A 21,870-nucleotide genomic window follows, 5' to 3' on the forward strand; every position below is an offset into this window, starting at 1 on the left:
AACACTGGGTAGCCATTAGGCAATATATTAAGAGATGTGTTAATATTTTTATATGTGATAATGTATTATGGTGGTTCTATTAAAAATAGTAATTATTTTTTGAAATTCCTGTGACATATTTTCAGATAGAGTGATAAAAAACATAGTCTTCCTATAGAGACTTATTTGGCATGTGTTTTTCAGGTATTTTTTTCACTTAAATTTATTTTTTAAATAATAAAAATATTTACTAAGCTTTTTTTAAATGTGGAACTAGCCTTCAGATCATGTAGCTATAATTGAAACAAGTCAACTTTTCTGTCTTAAACCTTTCCTCAACTAGACTATCAGCTCCCCAAGGACAAGGACTGTGGCTCAGTAACTCTCTATCCTGAGTGCCTAGAATAATGCTAGTTATAGTTGGTGCTGAAGAAATATTTATTTGAACTGCTATTGAACTCAGCTATATATTAATAATATTACCACAGACAATAAAGATTCTTCTATATGAGTGAAGCACACACTGGTTTTTCCCATTCATTTGGTCACAGGACAAGAGGCTTTACAAAAGCATCGAGGATCATCATCCACTGGACTCTGAGTACTCCTCTATAAACAGGATTTCTGTGGAATACTTTCCTTTTGCAATAGTCACAACACAGCAAGCTTCGACCCCCACTACTCACTTATCCACAGAGACCAGTTGCCTTATTTAGATTGAATAAGGTATAGCTTGATCAGATATGTGATTTTTAAGACAATAAAGAAGCAATACATTCCATTTCTCTAAACTTTTCTGTCTGATTTTGGTAACATTGAAGAAAAAAGGTATTTGAAACTATTATCCTAAGATTCTCTGAGCTCCAAGGAAGATGTAGCCCTTTTCCAGATTTAAGAACACATTCCTACATTGCTTGACTGGGCTACAAAGTTTGAACATCATAGAAGTAGGAATGCCCTCATTTGTTACATGCTTGGGAAATAAATTGTGACATTTTCCATTCTAGATGGTACAAACTTTGAAAACAATTGGTTGGTTTCTTTTCAAAAGTCAATTATTTCTTTGTTTTTTTAACTTGAGGAGTACTCAGGTAGAAAATAAAGCCAAACAAAAGTTTTACTATAAGAAAATTTATTTCAATTGTGTGGCTGGATTAGACTTAATTTCTTGTTGTGTATTTTTCAGGACAAGAAAAGGAAACTGGAAAGAAGATTCACTTAATACTTTCTATATGCTGGGCCCTTTGCATATTATTATCATTTAATCCTCAGAGCAACCAGGAGTGGGGGACATTTTATACATTTTACAGTGGAGGAAGTGATAGCATCAGGAGGGTGTATCAGTGAGGTTAATAGACTTTTAAACTTACCTCAAGTGTTATGGAGTAGATTCATACTGATTTGTCTGATTCCAGTACCTAAATATGCTCCATTCAATTATAGTAAACAACATCTCTTGGAATAGGGAGGTAGGTGACTATTCTCATTGTGGCAGCCAAAATGATCCAATAACTGTCTTTCATGTCATATTAGATATCTATGCATGATACAAAACCTAGGAAAACTTGGGTTGTGTTTCAAAGGAAATCTCTCCAGAGAGAAGTTGAAGGTGATTCTATAGTCAGGTAATTTATAGCCACGGTGGACCAGGATATCATCTTTTCTGAAGTATTTTTAAAAATCACAAATACAAAATTAGGAAAATGTATATGAGGCCCTTTATGAATATAAGAAAGTGGGAATACTGATCTCTTAAGGTCAACTGCATCATAAATGAATTGAAAGTATGATCTTACAGAGAAGCCTATATTTAAAAGCTATATTTTATAATAAATACCTAACCTATTCAAGAGATAGCCAACCTTATCATTTGAACACAGTTCTCTAACCAAACATTGCATCATTTATTAATTATACTGACTTTTACTTTACCTTGCTTGCAAAGAATTTGGAATGCTTTTATTAAGTTCTGCAGTACTCTCTCCATGGCAGATAAAAGTTTGTAGTGTTATCTTCCTGAGGCAATGTTGATTGTTATAAAGATGTCTCTATATTAAATTCCTTTTATATAAGTTAGCTCTACGGTATATCTAAAGGTTTTATCTACACTTATTTTTGTTCTTTTTCCATTTCTCTATGGCATCATTAGGAAATGCAATATGATTACAATATGTTCCCAATTTCGGTGTTTCTACACAAAGAAATACCCTAGTTTTCTTTTAACGCACACTTAACAGTAACATTGTTATTTGCTGAATGTCTCAGCTTGAGCAAAAAAATATAGTTCATAGTGCAATAAAAGCAATATTCTTAATCTGAATCAGAGGTCCCTGGGGTGGTGTGTTACTGTTATCATTTCTGGATAGAACTTTAAAAGTTATGTTTTTTTTCTCAAGCATTATTCTTTTTGGTATATGTTAAAAGATCTGATTTTCCTGAAGAGAACAATCCCACATCATGGTTCAAATAAGATAATGCATGCTGTGAAAAGTTTCATAATAAATAATTTGTAATTTCAAGTGGCTGTTCCACCTTTAGAAAAGCTTCTATGCCTCAATCTGTGGATTGAGCCTTGGCTCAGGTAGAATTGTAGGAAATGCCATACCAAGTTGTCAAAGGAAACAAGGTCTAAAAACTGGAGAAAGTCAGTCAGTCCTAAAGATGACTTACTTAAATCTTAAGAAGTAATAGTTAATTAAAAAGGATTAATTGCTTAATAGTATGGACTTGTTTGAATTCAATTTAAAAATGTGACTTTTCTATATAAATTGGTATTTTCTTTTAAAAGCAAAAACCTTTCTTCACAAAGCTGATATCTTGTATCACACCATAATCACGCTGAAGGTCAGTGCCACAATGTCTACATTTGAGGGACACTAACTTCTGTAGAGATTTTTCTGTAGTAATTGTGACAACTTGACTCACTGGGGAGATTTGGCTGTTATACCCATATCTGCGTTTTGGTGCTCCAGAGAAGTTTGGTATTAAAAGCATCCTAGAATTCCTTGTGCTACTACATTTAACTTATACAGCAAAGCACAGGTTTTGTATTTTAAACAGCTTGCACCAAAATTCCTCTTGAGGAGAGGACTGTCTTTGGCTATGAACATACCTTGGCTAGGTTTTGAAATTGTGAGCACAATAGTACGAAAGCATGATCTAAAGAAAGACAGCACTGAAAGAGGTAATTGAACACTCTGAATAAGAGGTTAACAGAAATATTGGGCTTGGTAGAGCAACAAGAGAACAGAGCAGAGAAGATGGAAAGTAAGGTGGTGAGAGTGGGAGGGAGGAAATAAACTGCATGACAGATAATTAGAGGTTATAGAGAAACGCAGCTAAGGGAGAAGCCCTATGCAGGGTGGATGCAGATACTTTGGGGGCAGGAATGTCTTCTTTTCTGGGTGGCAATTTAATCTTTCTCCACTGATCAAAATTTTTAGTAAAATTTGCTACACAGGACCATTTTTGAATCAGGAGTATGTTAAGGGGATACCATCAGGGCAATTGCCAGGAGGCTGATTCAGAGATGAGAGGAGTGATTCATACACAAAAAGAAATTCATTTATTCCTGCAGCAAATATTTATTTATTTGTCAAGCACTTTTCTAAGTTCTGGAGACATAGTAGTGAATAAAATCAATGAAAATCTCTGCCTTTCAGATGAGCTTATATTCTAGTGGAAAGACAAAAAATAAACATGTTGATCAATAAGTAAGTTATCTTATGAACTTAATCAGTAAGTTATCTGGGAATGCTATGAATAGAAATAAAATAGTATGGATAATTGGAGATGGAAAAAAGAGGGGGATACATTTTTAAATTGTGTAATCAGACGAGGCATCTCAGAGAACGTGAAGTTTGAGAGAAGATTTTAAGGAGGATGAGAGTGAGTCACCCTACTTCAGGTGAGGAGAACAACTGCGGTCCCTTCGACAGGATGTGTTTCCGGGCAGCAAAAACCCAGCGTGGTTGCAGTGGAAGGAGTGGGATGAAGTAGAGCAATAATGGGGCCAGATTGTACACTAGGGTTTCTAGGCTCTTGGAAGAACTTGGGTTTTTACTCTGAATGAAATGGGATGCTAGCAAAGGATTTTGAGTAGAAAACTACATTTTTTAGTTGTCCCACCGTCCTTGGATATTCTGCTTTTTTTTTTTTTTTTTTTGTCTTTGCTTTTTGGTTTTTGAGGATTCTATTGATACAGCCTCTAGCTCAGAGATTCTTTCCTCAGCCATATCCAGTGTACTAATGAACCCACCAAAAGTATCTTTCATTTCTTTTTTTATTAGAGTATAATTGCCTTATAATACTGTGTTAACTTCTGCTGTACATCGAAGTGAATCAGCTATATGTATACATATATCTGCTCCTTCTTGGACCTCACTCTCACCCCACCCCATCCCACCCATCCAGGTCAACACAGAGCACCGAGCTGATCTCCTTGCGCTACATAGCAGGTTGCTACTAGCTATCTATTTTACACATAGTAGTGTATATTTGTCAATCCTAATCTCTCAGTTCATCCCACCCTCTCCCCACTGTGTCCACCCGTCCATTCTCTACATCTGTGTCTCTATTCCTTCCCTACAAATAGGTTCATTTGTATCATTTTTCTAGATTCCACATATATGCATTAATATATGATATTTGTCTTTCTCCATTTCTGTTACAGTGTCTTTTTTTTATCTCTAACATTTATTTTTGATTCTTTCTTAGGATGTCCATCTCTCTGCTTATATGGCCCTTCTGTTCCTGCATGCAGTCTACTTTATCCATTAGAGCCCTTACTATATTAATCATAGTTGTTTTAAATTCCCTGCCTGATAATTCCATGTCTGGTTATGATGTTTGCTCTATGTCTGGTTATGATGTTTTCTCTGTCTGTTCAAATTGTGTTTTTTGCCTTTTGATATGCCTGGTAATTTTTTCTTGATAGTCAGACATCATGTACTGGCCCAAATGAATTGCTGTAATAGGCCTTCAATAATGTTGTGGTGAGGGGTAGGGGGAGGGGAAGCCTTCTATAATCCTATGGTTAGGTCTCAGTCCTTTAGTGACCCTATGCCTTTGGAATGTGAACTTCACAATGTTTCTAGGTTTTTTCTCCCCCTCTTAGGTGAGACAGAGTGGCTAGAGTGGGCTGGAGTTGGGTATTTTCCTTCTCCTACATGAAAGCCTAGAATCAGCTGCGGCTGAGTATTTCCCTTGCCCCATGTTAGGCTCTGCTAATACGCCAACAGATTAGTATAGTTACAACGATAGTATGGCTAACTAGTTCCCCTGAGGTCAGACCTTGTTAAGAAGAGTGTTCTGGCATATTTTCAAATGGTTACTTTTCTTCTCTCCCTATTGGAAGCACAATGGGATTTTTCTCTGATGTTTCTGTGGCACCTGGTCAAGTTCCTGGAGGTAAACCTCACAATATTGTGGGGTTCCCCTCATGATTGGGTCCCTCTGGGGTTTTAACTCTCAGACTTGTCCACACTGAGCCTCCAGCAAATTGTCAATTACAGTTCAGGTTTTTCTGCTCAAGAACTGGTTCACAGGGTGGTCTCTGCTGGCACGTCTGCGTTCCTGTAAGCTAGGACTGTCTGTATTTGCTCCCATATAAATTTTAGAATTTTTTTCTATTTCTGTGAAAAGTGCTATTGACATTTTGAAAGAGATTACATTGCATCTGTAGATTGATTTGGGTAGAATGGACATTTTAACAGTGTTAATTTTTCCAATCTATAAACACAAGGTATCTTTTCATTTATTTGTGTCTTCTTCAATTTCTTTCATCAGTTTTATTGTTTTTGGGTACAGATCTGTCATTTTTTTGGTTTATTCATAGGTATTTTATTCTTTTTGCTTCTATCATAAATGGTATTGTTTGCAACAATTATGATATTTGTCTTAAATATATTTTGAAGTGAGATCATATATGTATTCTGAATAGATTGGGTAAAGGGTTTGAGAAAGAGAAGACTCAACATCACCCTAAGATTTGTATTCTGAAAAAGTTGACAGTTTGAACTATCACTAGGTGAGATGTGGAAGAATGAGGCTAAAGCTGGAGGTTTGAGGGAGAAGTTTATGAATAGAGTCTTGGCTATGTTAATTTTAATATAACTATTAGGTATTCAAGTGGAGATGCAAGTAAGTATTGGATAAAAGTCTGGAGAGGAATGAGATAGAGATATAAATTTGGGGGCATGAGTGTGCATATGTTATTTAAAGCTTTGAGACTGTATAAGATCCCAAGGGAGTGTAAATAGAGAAAGAGGAAATCCAGGGTAACTCAAGGTTAAGAGATCAAGAATTTTGTAAAATCAGAAAGAATGAGAAGTGGTCACAACAATTTACAATCCTGGGAAAGAATAGCTTGATAAGAATATTGGAATTCAAGAAAAAGAGAATGGGAGGTTTGAGCCAAATCTCATAGACATGGTGACCTTAGTTGATTTCTTGGCCCTATGAGAATACTATGTGGATTTGTTGCTAGAGTTTCTTTCTACACTAATCATTTGAATTCAACACCGGTGGGATGAATACAAGTTTTTTTTTGCATTAGTAATCCTGCCTAAAATACAGGGTTGTATGAATTTTTCAGAGACAGCAGTGGTAAAATCCCCAAATGCCAATTTCTTAGAATTTTGGACATGTTTCTTGTTTCATCAGAATAGCCAAAGATGTAATTTACTCAGGAATCCAGAGAACATAACTCGCTCTTGATATGGGTTAGGGATAGATAATTCCATCGATTTGTTGCTATATCAGTTTCAGAGTCAAATGGCAAGGAATTGGGGGGGGACAACCAGACATGTTTCATATAATAAATGAGCCCTACTAGGTCTCACAGTTCTATAGAGTGATGAGGTGCCCCTGATTATATTAAAGTTTTTTGTCATTATTTTAGCATTAACTCAAAATTTTATAATTTATGATTCTTAGGAGGAAAAGGAATAACTGCTTTCTACAGCTTGTGTGGATTTATCAATAATCCAACTATCATTCAACTCTGGCAATTAAGAATTTTAAACAAAAGTTTTGTTTTATTTATTTCAATTCATCTGCAGGACCTTATTACTCTTTAGTATGAAAAAGATGGAATAATATATTTTTGGAATAAGGCAAGTTTCTGGACTAAATATACACTATGAAAAAAAAGTTTTAGTGTTTGGGTATCAATATTCTTCTGTTAGGCAGAGGAATATGTTAAAACTATCCTGGGGTGGTCATAATTGAATTGAATAAAATCAGCACTTTTTGTTCATCACACACTCTCAACTTAATTTGCTTAAATATTCCCCTAGTTTCCCAAAGGAAACCTATGGACAGGACCAATATTAGTTTCCAATATTATGAAGCTAAAAATAAACACTTTTTACTATTTTATATTTCCTTAGTGTGTTGCATCTATTTGATTTTTTAAAATACACTATCGTGTGTAGATTTTAGCTTGAAATTGTTTTCTACTAACGTGTTTTGACATACATTCATACATACATATTTTCTCTGATTGCTTAAATTTGTTCAAGGAGCATGTCAGGCAGATTGGGAAGATGGAAATCTCATTGAAATATTCACCCAGCTTTATCTTATCCAAATCTTCCCTTTGAAGATTACTGGAATGATTCCATCATATATGGATCAGAGGGATGAAGTTGGGCTCTGAAGAATAAAATATCCTCTTAACGATACTGAAATTGGGACAAATCAAGAGAGACAACTACAAGCCAGTGTTTTTAGAGAGAAATTAATGTCATTTACAGGGCAGTTTGAAGACTGTAAAAGGTTATGTCAATCTTTTAAAACTCTATTTCCAGGTGTCTGGCACCTACTATACAGTCAATAAGTATTTGCTGATAAATGAGTGGATGAATGAATGGAAGAATAAATACAATGACACTACATCTAAGGAACAGTAAATGAAACCTCTATGGAAGTTGGAGACAAGAGCCAGAACTAAACATAAAATCAAATCAGAAAATGTATTGGGGACTGCCATGAAAACCACAGGAATAACCATGGTTTGTTTTACTGATGCATATATATTATATAAGACATGCTTAAAGGAAGAGGGCCAATATAATTAAACTATGTTACTTGTTTTCTATACTCTTTTCCCTTGTGATGCTAAGTCATTTAAATACAGAGATAATTTGAAATAAGTTTTTGGTATGCTTATGATACTATCAGATACATTAGCATTATAAGTACTGAAAACAAAATACTAAAGTATAAATGCTACTCTGAATTCAAAAATATACTCCTTTAAATAATTAAAACTTGTGCATATATTTTTATTTTTTATTATGAAATAATTTCAGACTTACAGAAAAGTTTCAAAATTAGTACAAAGAATTCTCGTATACACTTCACCCAGATTACCTAAATATTTTACCATAATTTCTTTCTCTTTATCTTCAGATACACTGCTCCCTTAGCTCTAAGTACTCCAGTATATTTAACCTAACCACAGCACAATTATCAAAATCAGGAAATTAACAAAGACATAATGCTGTTATTGCAGGTCTTATTTAAATTTCACCAATTGTTATTAGTGTCCTTAATAAAAAAATATTTTTTTTTCTGGCCTAGAACCTAATCCAGGTCATACTTGGCATTTATTTGTCATGTGTCTATAGTCTCCTTTAACTGAATAGCTCAATACTTATCTTTGTCTTTCATGACTTTGTTATTATTGAAGATAATAATTATTGTTTGGTAGAATGTTCCTCAATTTGGGTTAGCTAATGTTTTCTCAAGATTAGATCTAGGTTATACGTTTTTGGCAGAACACCAAAGAACAGATACTTCTTGCTATTTCATTTCAAATAGAGGAGACACAGGATGTCCTCTTGTCCAATACTATGTGTAAAAGTGACTTGGATTGGTCCCTTACTTTGCATCCTTTAATGTGGTCATGTTATGTATGTGAAATACAGTTAGGTTCATTTGTTTCTGCTGTATTTCATCTCAGGTACAACCCCCCCCCCAATTCTTTTTCTTATTTTTAGAATATAATACATTTGAAAACTATACAAAAGTCAGAACTACACAAGAATCTACAAGTCAAGGAAATGATGCAAAGACTCTGCTAATGAGTCAAGGGCCAGGGCTCTATTCATCAGCTGACTTGATATGCACACATTTCTGTTATAACTATAGGAGAATCAGCTTGAACCTATATCCAACAACACTGAAAAGATCTGGTTTCCCCCTTCTCCAGGTCTTGGCTACCTGACTTAAAGTCATAGCTCCTTTGGGGGAAATTACTACTGTATGCTCTTGCCATGGTTTTGTAGAGTCTTTTCTCACTGAGATGCAGCCATGTTTTCAACCAGTTTGCCCTGAGTCTGAGGACTGCTCAGGGCTGGAAATTGGGCAGGGGACTGTGGCTTTCTATTGGGCCGCTTACCTCAGCTTTCTGCACAACTATTATTGATTTCTTTATATTCTATATATTAAAAAAATGCCCTTGTTGGCTATTTATCTATCATGTTCCTAAGAACACCATGTTCTATTAACCATCTTCATACATCTCTGTAGGTTAGGCCTTCCAGCTGCCATAATGATCTTCACCATTATAATTACACCCACCTTGATTCTAATGGTTAAGTGTTGTCACCTGGCCTCTGTTTTCTTCACATTTTGTCATACCCACTGTTATTAGAGGGTGCTGTTTGTGGTAGTATCTCCTGCTGTCAGTACTGCTTACATAGCCCAGCCACCCCAGGCCTCTAAATGATGTTGGCACCTCTCTCCTCAGAACATTCCTTATCACCTTTGTAAATAGAATGGAATGTACTCTGAACCCTAATGAGAAATGTAGTTAGCTAATGTTTTTTGGTTTTATTGTTTTGGTCTTATACACTAGACTTATTTTAAAAGGCCCACTTTCTGAGCCTTTTGATCCTTTTCTTTTTCTTCATGGTCTGCTATTGGTAGTTCTGGCATCTGTACTTCTACTTGTTCCAAGCTTCCAAAAGCCATTCCAGCAGCATATTAGAATCTCCTCCTGGGGCTCTTACCAGGATGTTAAGTCCTCTGTCACAATATAGGCCTACCTCAGAGATATTGCCAGTTTTGTTCCAGAACACCACACCACAATAAAGCAAAAATTGCAACAAAGTGAGTCATATGAATTTTTTTTCTCAGGCATATAAAAGTTATGTTTATACTATGTTGTCATCTATTAAGTGCAATAGCATTATGTCTAAAAAAAACAATTTACATACCTTTGTTAAAAAATATTTTTGCTAAAAGATGCTAACAATCATTTGATAATGCAGGGTTGCCACAAACCTTCAATTTGTGAAAAATGCAATATCTGCAAAGTCCAATAAAATAAAGTACAATAAAAAGAGCTACACCTGTCCCATATTACCAAACTCTTCCTTATCCTGTTATATGTTTTAATCTCCATTATCCAGCACTCTCAGAATCCATTCCTAGATAGAATATCTTGGTTCTTCCCAGTATATTAGCCAGGTCCTGAAGCTCATGTGCTTATATTCAATCTTATCCCTTAGCAGACCCAAGTAATGCTGAGATTTGATAACATCCTGAGGAGGGCAAGCATTATGCTATAAGGCACCTGTCTAATCTAAGGCTTCTGTATAATCGTTTAGCAAGAGGCAAGGGCTTTATTTTCAAAAAAAGGCAGTGGGAGGCAGGATCAAGATGGCAGAATAGGAAGACACTGAGCTTACTTCTTCCCACAAACACATTAAACTTACAACTACATATAGAGCAACTCTTGCTGGAAATGACCAAAAGACTCACAGAACTGCTTTTCTACAACCAAGGATACATCATGCAGACAGTAAAATCAGGACACAGAAAATACAGAAGACACAATAAGTAAACTTTGGCCTTAAATGGCACATTATAGCACATGGTCCTAATAGATATCTGTAGAACATTCTGTTCAAAAACAGCAGAATACACATTATTTTCTAGTGCAAGTGAAACTTTCTCCAGGATAGAACACATCCAAGGTCACAAAACAAGCCTCAATAATTTTGAGAAGATTGAAATTATATTAAGCTTCCTTTCCAACCGTAATGGTATGACATAGAAATCAATCACAGGAAGTAAAATGGAAAAAACACAAACAAGTGGAGACTAAACAACATGCTACTCAAAATCAACTTGTCAACAAAGAAATCAAAGAGGAAATCAAAAAATGCCTTGAAATGAAAGAAAATAGAAATACAACTTTGCAAAATCTACAGGACATAGCAAAGACTGTTTTAAGAAGGAAGTTTATAATGATACAGGCCTACCTCAAAAGCAAGAAAAATCTCAAACAATATAACATTCCACCTAAAGGAACTAGAAAAGGAAGAACAAACAAAGCTCAAAGTCAGCAGAAGGAAGGAAATAGTAAAGACAAGAGTGGAAATAAATAAAATAGAGACACCAATAAAATGAACAACTTAGAAAAAATGGACAAATTCCTAGAAATGTGTAATCTCCAAAATCTGAACCAAAAAGGAATATAACAGACGAATTACTAGTAATGAAATTGAATCAGTAATTAAAAAACAAAACAAAACAAAAACAACTCCCAACAAACAAAATTTCAGGCTTCACAGGGTAATTCTACCAAAACTTTTAAAGAAGTGTTAATACTTATCTTTCTCAAACTACTCTGAAAATTGAAGAGAAAGGGACACTTCCAAACTCATTCTATGAGGTCAGCATTACCCTGATATCAAAACCAAAGATCCTACAAAAAAGAAACTTACAGGCCAATATTTCTGATGAACATAAATGCAAAACTCCTCAACAAAATATTAGCAAAACTAATTCAATCACATATAAAAAGGATCATATACCATGATCAAGTGGGATTTATTCCAGTGATGCAAGCATGTCAATGTCTGCAAATCAATGTGATACACCACATTATGAAAGCAAAGCATAAAAGTCACCTGATCATTTCAATAGATGCAGAAAAAGCATTTGACAAAATTTCAATCCATTCATGGTAAAAACTCTCAACAAAGTTGGTATAGAGGGAACATACAACACAGTAAATGCCATTTATGACAAACCCACAGCTAACATTATACTCAGTGATAAAAAACTGAATGCTTTTCTTCTAAGATGAGGAGCAAAACAAGGATGCCCACTCACCACTTCTATTTAACATAGTATTGGAAGTCCTAGCCACAGCAACCAGATGATAAAAAGAAATAAAATACATCCAAATTGGAAGAGAAAAAATAAAACTGTCACTATTTGTAGATGACATAACAACATATATTGAAAACCCTAAAGACACTACCAAAAAACTGTTAGAACTAATAAATAAATTTGGTTAAATTACAAGATATAAAATTAATATACATAAATCAGTTACATTTCTATACACTAATAATGAACTACCTGAAAGAGAAATAAAAAAAAAAACAACCCATTTAAAATCAAACCAAAAAGAATAAAATGTCTTGGAATACATTTAACCAAGGAGGTAGAAGACCTGTACTCTGAAAACTATAAAACGTCAATGAAGGAAACTGAATATGATACAAATAGATGAAAAGATATCTTATGTTTATGGATTAGAAGAATCAATATTGTTAAAATGTCCATACCACCCAAAACAATCTACAGATTCATTGCAATCCCTATCAATATACAGCATTTTTCACAGAACTAGAACAAATAATCCTAAAATTTGCATGGAAACACAAAAGACCCTGAATAGCCAAAGTAATCTTGAGGAAAAAAAGGAACAAAGCTGGAGGTATCACACTCTCTGACTTCAGACTATATTACAAAGCTACAGTATGGTACTGGCACACGTAACAGATATTTTCAATGCAATAGAAAAGAGAGACCAGAGATAAACCCACACACATATGGTCAATTAATCTATGACAAAGAAGGCAAGAATATACAATGGGGAAAAGACAGTTTCCTCAATAACTGGTGTTGGGAAAATTGGACAGCTACATGCAAAGAATGAAACTAGAATGTTTTCTCATACCATAAAAGAATGAACTCAAAAAGGATTAAAGTCTTTAAATGTAAGACCTGAAACCATGAAACTCATAGAAGAAGATATAGGCAGTGTGCTCTTTGGTAGTCTTAACAATACTTTTTTGAATCTGTCTCCTCAGGCAAGGGAAACAAGAGTAAAAATAAACAAATGGAACCTAATCAAACTAAAAAGCTTTTATACAGCAAAGAAACCATCAACAAATGAAATGGCAACCTGCTAAATGGGAGAAGATACTTGCCAGTGATATATCTCATAAGGGCTTAATATCCAAAATATATAAAAACTCATACAACTCAACATAAAAAAAATCCAAATAAAATGTGGGCAGAGGACTTGAATAAGCATTTTTCCAAAGAAGACATATGATGGCCAACAGACACATGAAGTGGTGCTCAACATCACTAATCATCAGAGAAATGCAAATGAAAGCTACAATGAGATATCACCTCATACCTATTAGAATGTCTATTACCAAAAAGACAAGAAATAATGTGTTGGTGAGGATGTGGAAAAAAGGAAAACCCTAATACACTGTTGCTGGGAATGTGAATTGATTCAGCCACTATGGAACACAGTATGGAGTTTCCTCAAAAAATTAAAAATAGAACTACCATATGATTCAGCAATTCCACTCCTGAGTATTTATCTGAAGACAATTTGAAAAGATATATGCACCCTGATGAACTGAACAAGTATAACAAAACAGAAACAGACTCACAGATACAGAGAACAAACAAATGGTTACCAGAGGGGAGAAGGGTTGAGGGAGGGGTGAAATAGGTGAAAGGGATTTAGAGGTACAAACTACCAGTTACAAAATAAGTGTTACAAGGATATAATGTGCAGCACAAGGAATGTAGTCAATAATATAACTTCATATGGTATATAATATATAAAATTTTTGAATTACTATATTGTACACCTGAAACTGTAAGTAAGTCAACTACACTTCAATTAAAATAAAAACATATGGTACAACTGAAGAAAAAGGGGCAGGGGGTGAGGTGTGGCTCACTTCTGCAGACACAGCAGTATCAGAGTAATTGGGGGATTCAAATTTAAGTGTATTTACCCACCCTGTTTCAATACCCTAACCCTTCCCTATCCAGGACCTGACTTTGGCATAAGAGGCTTACTGAGGATGAAAGCTCAGCCTTCTCTGACGTTCTGTCACTCTTACAATGAGGTCCTGTGTCTAATCTTTAGCCCTGATTGTCCACCAACTACAAGAGATGGGGATCTCTATAATGAAGCCAAAGAGGCCCTTCTGAACTTCACAGTGTGCTTTATATTGGTGATTACTAGATTTGAGCTTGTCATTAGCACTTTAAATGAATCAATAATACTTAACAGCACACATCCAGTACCATAGTCCTTATATTCTTTTCTCTATACTCCTCAGATGCAAGAGACATTCCCTGGATAGTACATTCCCTCCACCTTTTCCAGTCTCTTTTCACCAGAGATGAAATCTTAAAAATTGCACAACTACAGCATGCCACAGCCCATCAATACCTCACCTATCACCAGTGATGGGGTTCTCATTACAAGAGATCCAAACTCATCTTTATGACCTACTCTTTAAGATTTGTCCTGGTACTAATGGCATTGGGTCAAATTCCTTAGCCACACCTGAGACAGGGATTCTTGGGCTATCAGTTTATTGAGAGAGTGGTCTTAAGAGAAAGGTGAATGTGCAAAGAATAAAAGAACAAGGAAGATAAAAGCTAAGCAACTGTGTGGCTTCAGCTGGAGAGAATCTTCAATCTGATCTTATAGGGAGCTCTGGAGTACTAATTACCCCACAGAATTGATTCCACCTGAGGGAAGGAGGGGGCAAGTTTTTAATTCCATTTAAGTCAGTGATTGCCCTTCGGCTGCCCCTGGGGGCACAGGCATAATTTCCTTGGTAAGGTTACTCCCATTTTGTCAAGGCCAATTCTGCAGACAAGGGGTGGCTGGTAGCAACCAATACAACAACTGGGGGATGGAGACACTATTTCAGTAAAGAGGATACAGGAGGCATGCCTACAGATTCCACCACTTAGAGGGACACAACCAATACATGGTAAACAGGAAAAAGGCAAATGGGGAACAAATGGCTTAATATTACTTTCACCATTCCATCTTTTGTCAGTGCCTCCTATTAGCTCAATGCAGCTGGATGCAGAGGGAGAGCATGCCTGTTGATACCTTCTGTAAAGGGCAGTGGGCCATGGCACAGAGCATGGAGGTAGAGCAGAGAAAAGCAATTCTGGAGGGGAAAATGAAAAATGTCTACTACTCAACATTTCAATCAATAACAACTTGAATATATGTTTTATCCTAGTAATCACATATATGAAAATTAAAAACAAAATTTAAGTATCTTTATTCAGCCTTCAAACTGTCAACAGTATTAGGATGTGTTTGAGAATTCTTATACATTGTTGATGGGAGGGAAAATTAAAAAAAAAAAATTCCTGGATGAAAATTTGGCAATCTATTTCAAATGTATTAAAATTACCTATATCATTTAACTTAGAAATTATACAAACAAAAATTTATCATATGAAAATGTTATGGAATTTCAGAAATATTTATAGAAATGCAGTCTAAGAAAAATGTCATAGAATTTGACAAAAATTTAACTTTAAGAGGAGTCATATTATTGTTTATAGTAGAAAAATACTTCACAGTAGTAGTAAAGTATTAATTTTTAAACATTTTTAAATAAGATTTTTAAGAAGCTAATGTTAGGCTTACTTTTACAAATGGGGAAGGTAAATTGAATATCAGTGTGCAAACTTAAATTCAAATATTAGGAGGAAAAAAGATAAATAACCCTGACAGAAAATAAATCAAAACACAATTTTTGAGGCAACTCGTGCTAAAAATTTGAACTTTTGATCAATTCTCTCTCACAACATAAGACTTAAAAAGAAGCCCCAATCTATAGGAGGCTTCATATATAGGAGTATCCTCATCAAGATAAGAGCAAAAAGTACTAATTTCAGAAGCCTGCAAAATGCCTTTAGCTCTTTCAGGTTTTCAAGACATCACAAGAGCAGTGACATTTATATGTTACCCAGGACTATTTTCCCAGCTTTGCTCAGAAAGCAGTTACACTTCTGTTCTGTGTCCCCTGACCTCCTTGACTCTGCTATTTGTCTGGTGGAGCCTGCTTGACAACAATCATATGATCTTTAATCAGAACTGTTTTTTACCAGTGATATCCCAACAATTTGACATGAAAACTTAAGATCCACCTGGTCTCCATTTATCCAATTCCACATATATTTAATAAATATCAGTTATGTTCAAGTCACTGTCAAAATATTATGAAAATTTGGAAATGACAAAAGAGATTATTGGGTGTTCTTTCAATGCAGTGCTGAATTTGTCCTTTTGATTGACTTTCTATTGACTAGCATATTTTATAACTCTGGAGGGGCACAGATTAACTTGTACATTTATGCAGGGTAGAGATGCAAATAATTTTTTCCACTAGAAAAGATACCACAAAAGTTATAGTTTAGTAACATATTGTACATTAATCAGTTTTGTATCTCATCCAGGGATCTTATCCTAACATTCCTTTATTAAAATTTCTATAAGTAGCTCTTTAAATTCTCAACTGAACCAGTTTTAGCATTGCTTCATTAACGAGTTAAATGATATCTTTGCCGTGTTCATTTTACATTTTTATGAGAGATATGTTATTACCTTTAGAAAGTTATACATTAGCAATGCTTTCCTAGGTTCTATGTCTCCAACCCCTTATTGAAACTGAGAACAAATTAGAAGTTCTGAGTGAAAATGAAGAACAACCTATCATCATGTTGAAGATGATGATGGTGGTGGTGATGGTATTTGCATATAAGAAGAAAAAAGAGAGAAACCAAAATGATAATTGATACAGGTTTAAATAAAATATTACAGATTGGAAAAAGTAGTGCATCTCTCTCATTACCATTTTTAATGGTTATTATTTTTATACTGCATATATGAACAGTTTTTTCAGTTATTATTGAACTTTTACAAATTCTACCTTATGTTTATTCTTACAAATTTTCCTGTTGCTGTTTTCCTGAAAATCTTTAAAAGGATGTGGGAAGAGTAATTACATCTGCATACGGATGAGCAAACGAATGCAATGATATAAGGTGTTTCTCCCACCCACACAAAGGAAAATGCTATAAAAGGATAATATTCTCTTTAAGTCAACACAATTCATGGTGACAAAAAAAGTTTTCACAATGAAATTTCTCGATGGGAAGTTATTAAATTACTAGCTAATTTTTAAAGCAACAAAGTTAAAACTCTAACCATTGAAATCAATTCTGTGTAATAAGTGCTTACATAGCTCTCTATCTAATGTAAGATTACAAAATTATGCACCCAAAACTGATGATGCCTGAATCTCCATCAGAGGTAACAGAGTGAATTTAATGCAAAGGATTTTACTATGTCTTCAACCTGTCCTTTCTGTCAAGTGTATAATACTAAAAATTTTTCCATAGAGTGATTATATCTGTGTTTCAAATTTAGATTTCTGTTTCTGGATAGTTAACTATCACAATTGCTTTTAATTTAATGACCTGCCAATGCCTGGATACTACATTTGTTCTTCTCCTTGAGGAGTAGGGTACATCTATATATATTGACTCTTTCTTTTTATTTTAATAATTCTTTCAGCACAAGAAGATACCTGCAAACGTTTGCCTGAAGATGTGCTCATTTAGACTATTTTCAAAATTCTTATTTAGCAAAGGTATTTTTTTTTTTGCAATTTATTCACCTCTTCCTCTTCGACAACTCTTTAAGTAACAACTTTTATATTTAAAACATCTCAAATGTGATATGATCAACCAGGATATTTTGACAAAAACATTTAATAATTTTCTTCTGTGTATCTAGTTTAGGCTTCAGAGGCTAACAATTCAGTTTTAGGACTAATCTCACAGATTATAATATTATGCCTTTAAGAGAATACTGCCCTATTTTGTGAGATCTTTTCCCCTTAGCTTCCATTTCAGACATTTGGTGAAAGTAGATGTTGACTGACTGACAATTACAATTGTGAAAAGAAAAATGTCATTGATGAAGGCATGATGCCTTCTACAAAACAGAGGGTGAATAAGAGACATTTGGGAGACAACTGTTATCAGACGCTTTTCTGGAAGTTTTTCAGTTACAAGAAAAGCTGTCAGGGTAAAAAAGTGATTGTTTAGTTTGTCACATTTAAACTTTCCATTTAGAACAAACATGAGAAAATGTTTTCTATTTGCAAAACATTTGGAATTGGCTCATCCTGTCCTCTGGTCATGTTAAATAATTAACCTCGATAAGGTAGAAAAGAATGTTAAGTTATTGGAATCCTGTGTCTTTAAAAAAAAATTTTTTTTATCAGTCACACTCCAAATTGTACTCTTTGAAGATATGCCATCACTCATGCTTTTATGGAAGTTGAAAATATTCCAATGATTTGTGATAATTCTAATATAATCTTATACTTAAAAATCAAAATTTCAAGATTAAACATAAAGAGCCCAACTTATGCGATGTTTGGATACCAAGTAAAACATCTCAAATAGTACTTTTTTTCAGGCAGTCATTCTTTTGAACCAAAATCTATTTCCTTATTAATTCTATTCTGCCTTTTCCATATCCATTCACAACTGTACCTGAGTTGTGAATCACAGTGCTTTCTAGGTTCATAGCACCTTTTAAAGTAAGTTACACCACATATATATTTACTAAGGAGGTTATATAGATGATTTCATCTTTTATTAATTATTTATTCACTTATTTATTGAAGTATAGTGGATGTACAAAATCGTATAAGTCTACAGTATAGTGATTCACAATTTAAAGGTTATACTCCATTTATACTTATAAAATATTGGCTATATTTTGAACTTTTAAGTGTTTACATACTTGAACACTAGGCAACCAACTCAAAGGCTAAACTGTCAGTTTTGGCATGATCTTGTGCCAAAAGATGAGTTAGGTCAATGGCATTCTTACTCTGGGATACTTCGATTGTGAATTATAAAATAGGTGGAATAAAATGGTAGTGGAATAAAAATGAAAATGCCCTACCTACAGAGCAAGGGTGAAACAGTGGATGTCATAATGAGTTTAAATAAGGAAAAGGAAGATAATCTGAGTAAGCAGAAACTTGAGGATGGAGAACCACAGTACAGAATAGAGGACAACAGAGCTAGCTGATGGTGAAATAAGTATCAAGAAGAAGCTGAAAGGGAACAAAAAAAGGTAGAGGGAATAGTGATAGTAACAGTAGTAAAGCATAGATGTAAGGGCAATGAAAACATGTTCCAGTTTCTGGACTTCTCTTCTTGGATGATTTCCTGTCTACGATATTGATTGTTATAATAGCCACCATTCCTATTTTACTCTAGTTTGTTTGAGAAAGGCTCTGTTGTTTTTAACAACAAAGACCTAACTAAAACAACATGAATGCTATTATAATGCTGGACACTAGTTTTCATGTTCCCATGGACGTTCTCTATCCCATACTAAATATTTCATGACACTTTAATCCTTAAACACAGTTGGATATTCACTGAAATGGTCCCTCATGGGTACTGTTTGAGAATACCAATGTTAGCATTGTAACAAACTCATTAAAACATGGCACTTCATGTGACATACCACAGACCTTTCTGCTCTTTGATGACTAAATTCTTACATGCAATTATAATACAAAAATAAAAGACATTCTGAAAAATGAAAGAAAAATACAATTATTTTGAAGGTATGGTATATGGAGTAAGGTGACCTGCTAACTAGACAAAGAAAATCCAATTGTAAAATTCATCAATTATCAAGTGTCTTTATTTTTAGCCAAGGTGGAGTAATGGAGACCCAATTTATCCACCCACCTCAAGCAATCAAAACATTGGACAAGATATGTAAAACAACGGTTTTCTGACATGGGACATCAGGCAACATAGGACAGTGATAACTGACGGAGGGGAAATGAATGAGATTAGTAATATGATTGCTCCTGATTACAAGGAGGGGGAATGTGGGCAGAATATAAGGTCTCCTTGAGTTGAGGAGGCAGAGCTTTTGGAGTTCAGATAGTTCAAGGCAGTTCAAGGTCACAGAATACTGATTTGAAGAGAAGAGAGCTGCACAAAGAACTTCAGAGATCCACGTAACGTCCCATTAGAGTCCTCATTGAGTGTTGCTCTGTGCTGATGTATGATGGAACGGTCCAAGACTCTGAGGAGAGAACCATCCACAAGAAGAGGGAACAACTCTCCGAGCTCACACAGTACCAGTGCTCCCATCAGCCAGAGTTGAAATCTCATTAATCCAATTTCTCTGATGTCACCAGAAAAGCTTAAAAGCAAACTTTGGGATAATCGAATTGATTCCATGTGACTTAACAATGTCTCAAATAAAGCTAAGGATATTTATAGGACTATGAAATAATGAGCATACAAAAAGGTGAAAATCACAATGTTTTTGTCATCCAGTCACAAATGTCCAGGCACAAAAATAAGCAGGAAAATATGACACATAATAAGAAAATTTAATCAGTAGAAAACATGCAGAAAAGACACAGATGATAGAATTAGTAGAAAAAGACATTTAAATAGTTATTATAATTTTAGATATCAAAAAGGTAAAAGAAAGATTGAACTTGTTAGAGACATAGAAGATTAAGAAAACCTTACTAATACTTCTAGAAATGAAAACTACAATGGTCGAAGTAAAAAGTGCCTTGGAAGGTATTAATTAATGCCTTAGAAGGTATTAATTTTAAACATGTAGATGAAAGCTTAATGGACTTGAAGAAAAATCGGTAAAGACTACCCAAAATGAAAAACATAAATAAATTTTTAAAAACTAAAATATGAACACTCCACTTAACAAAAACATAATATACATTATTTTCAAGGGCATATGGAACATTTACCAAAATAGACCATATTCAGAGCCATAAAATGAGTCTCATTCAATTTAAAAGGATTTAAAGCATACAAAGCATGCTCAATGACCAAAAAAACAACCAACATATATTTAGAAAATGCTTAAATGTTTGGAAACTAAATAGCACATGTCTAAATAACCCATGAGTCAAAGAGAAGTCAAAGGGTAAGTACAGAGTATTTTGAAATGATTTAAAATGAAAACAAGACATCAAATTTTGTGAGATGAAGATAAAGTAATATCTACAAAGAAATTTACAGACTAAATGCCTCTATTAAAAAAAGGAAGATTTTAAGTGACCTGAACTTCATCTTAAGAAACCAGAAAATGTAGGAAAAACTGAACTTAAATTAAGCAGTAGAAAGTAAATTTGGACAGAAATCAATGCAGCCAAAAATGACAAACAATAGAGAAAAAAAATAATGAAATTTAAAAAGGGTATCTTTGAGAGGGTCAATAACATTTATAAATCCTTGTCAGACAGACTGGGAAAAAATGAGAGAAATCACAAGTTACCAAATATTAGGAATGAGAAGTGTGCTATCACTGTAGATTCTGTACATATTAGAAGAATTCTAGGGAAATATTATAAACAACTATATGTCAATAAACTTGACAACTTAGATGAATGGGAAAATTCATTGAAAGATACAAATAACCTGGAGGACATTATACGAAGTGAAATAAGCCAGATAAAGACAAATATTGTACGGTATCACTTATATGTGGAAACTTTAAAAAAAAAAGGGGGGGGGAGAAAAAAAAAGTAAGGTTGAATTCAGAAACAAAGTAGAATGGAGGTTGCCAGGGGCTGAGGCATCAGGGAAATGAGGAAATGGTCAAAGAGTATAAGATGAATAAATTCTGAAGATCTATTGTGCACCATGGCCACCATAGTTAATAATACTATACTGGAAATTTGCTAAGAGAGTAAATGTTAA

Source organism: Physeter macrocephalus, chromosome 14 (genome assembly GCF_002837175.3).
Source record: "Physeter macrocephalus isolate SW-GA chromosome 14, ASM283717v5, whole genome shotgun sequence".
Classification (NCBI taxonomy): domain Eukaryota; kingdom Metazoa; phylum Chordata; class Mammalia; order Artiodactyla; family Physeteridae; genus Physeter; species Physeter macrocephalus.